Source organism: Sander vitreus, chromosome 23 (genome assembly GCF_031162955.1).
Source record: "Sander vitreus isolate 19-12246 chromosome 23, sanVit1, whole genome shotgun sequence".
Classification (NCBI taxonomy): Eukaryota; Metazoa; Chordata; class Actinopteri; order Perciformes; family Percidae; genus Sander; species Sander vitreus.
The window spans coordinates 22,929,449-22,931,948 of record NC_135877.1 but is presented as its reverse complement, the minus strand read 5'-3'; the positions used below and the strand labels follow the sequence as shown (position 1 = coordinate 22,931,948).

The window sequence follows — 2,500 nt, the reverse complement described above, 5'->3', positions numbered from 1 at the left end:
AGGTTAGACTCTCCCTGTTAATACAACACAGCTGACAGGTTAGACTCTCTGTTAATACAACACAGCTGACAGGTTAGACTCTCTCTGTTAATACAACACAGCTGACAGGTTAGACTCTCTCTGTTAATACAACACAGCTGACAGGTTAGACTCTCTCTGTTAATACAACACAGCTGACAGGTTAGACTCTCCCTGTTAATACAACACAGCTGACAGGTTAGACTCTCTCTGTTAATACAACACAGCTGACAGGTTAGTCTCTCTCTGTTAATACAACACAGCTGACAGGTTAGACTCTCTCTGTTAATACAACACAGCTGACAGGTTAGACTCTCTCTGTTAATACAACACAGCTGACAGGTTAGACTCTCCCTGTTAATACAACACAGCTGACAGGTTAGACTCTCTCTGTTAATACACGTGCTAGAAAGAGGTTTGCTAATGTTTTTAAAGACCACGCCCGAAATATTCACTCTGACATTCTGGTTCTGCTTTGGATATCGTCAGCTGGGATCTCCGATCGTAATCAGTCCTTCACTGACCAATCAGCATTCATTAGCAGAATGCTAGCGTGTTATGGGCAACAACGACTCAACCTGTAAGAAATGGAAAGGACACAAGTACTCGTTCATTCAACTTTTGACCTATAATCCATGTTGAACTTGCAGAAACTACAATCAGATCAGAGATTTCTCAACGACAATCAGGCGAAAGAGACAAATGTAGCCGTCTAGCTCCATAGAGTCCCATTCATTTAGCATCTAGCTCCATAGAGTCCCATTCATTTAGCATCTAGCTCCATAGAGTCCCATTCATTTAGCATCTAGCTCCATAGAGTCCCATTCATTTAGCACTGGACCGTGATCACTCTAACTATTGACATTACACCCTATATCACATTTAACCGACCTGACATGTCAACGTCCCGACATTTCTGTGAGTCGCTTCCGAAGCTTTTCAACGGTGTAGTACGACGTCCGCTGGGGGCGTATTGCGTATTACGGAGCTGATTTCAGCTGCCAGTGGGAAGGCGGCGTTAACCTGGGACCTTTGCTGTCATCAGGTCAGCTGCTAGCTGCTAGCTGCTGTCATCAGGTCAGCTGCTAGCTGCTAGCTGCTGTCATCAGGTCAGCTGTTGGTTGCTAGCTGCTAGCTGCTAGCATCCTCGTTTGTCCTGCCGCCACAGCATCACTATTTTATGAATAAAACATGGCGGAGAAACTTAAAAGTGCTGATAACTCCTCTGTATCAAAAAAGAAAGTAAGGCTCTATCTCGAGAGTTACCTCCACTTCAGTTTCGGAGGGGGGGCTCAGCTTTTCTTAGACATAAGTAGGGGGGGGCGCCAAGGAGAAAAGGTTGGGAACCACCGGCCTACGTTACAGAGTCTGGCTTTGCCTTCGTCCCATCGGTGATGCTCACACTTGTTACTCGAGACCGCTTGTGACGTTTCTCTGACAGAGACGATGATAGTTAGTAAGCAACCAATATGCGTCTTCATCATCATGTTTTATATGCAGTCGTGCCTTTCTCGTGGCCTTGGCCTACACGCACGTGAACATCAAAGGCTTTTGTTTAGTCTGATGAACAATAAAGTTTTTGAATCGTATCCCAATCGTACACGCTCCCTTAATACATACATCCACGCGGTATCATCATCATAATACTATCAGAAATGGCGGAGAGCGAGCTGAGACACCTGACAACGTTACACCCTGACGAGCTAGGCCATAACCTGTCTCCTCATCACGGGGCTTACCAGCTGTCCGCCAGGCGATAACGGACAAACTGACACGGTTCAAATGTAAAGATATGAGACGATCAACATCACGCAGGGTCTGGATTTAAATATTTCATTCACCAGCTTGAGCCGAGGTACATTAACGTTGACAAATGAAAGTCCCGCTGTTTGATTGTTAAGAAGAAAGATCGTCTGTTTTCAACAGTTAGTTTTGTGATGTTAGGAGTCCCTCTAGTGGACAGAACGTGTAACAACAACCACATGTTATGTGATGATAGTGGCATTGGCCATCCATAAGCCTGTGTAATATCGTAAATATTAATAACAGGATGAATTTGAGCATTTAATATTCAAATATTATTTGTAATGGTATGTGGAATTAATTTCCAATGTTGTTACGACCATATTGGGTGATTTTCGACCTTAAAAGGTCATGGGCAAGGTCATTTTCCAAGACCTTGGCTGTTATTAGGGATACAAACCAGATGCAATAAGTCTTATTCTACTAAAGCTGACATTTAACATCCATTGCTAATATTGTTCTTAAACATTAACACAATTTTTTCCACAATGATTTGTTTTTATTATAACAAGACATGAAGAGAAGAAACGTAACAGTTATAAACATCCCCCTTGAACTTGTATGTTCATTGGGTGTTACATCATACCAAATTAACTAAAAGTGCACCATATGGTCTGATTTCTCACAAAGTTACGACGGAGCATTATTATTTCGAGAATAAAGTCACCTCCTTTATCAC

General features: G+C 42.7%; 1 protein-coding gene across 5 annotated transcripts in view; it reads left to right on the top strand.

The window, feature by feature from the left end:
* The window catches only part of psda (pleckstrin and Sec7 domain containing a), a 91,316-nt gene that overhangs the window by 82,354 nt on the left and 6,462 nt on the right, over positions 1-2,500 (top strand). The gene's annotated exons all lie outside the window — the stretch shown is intronic.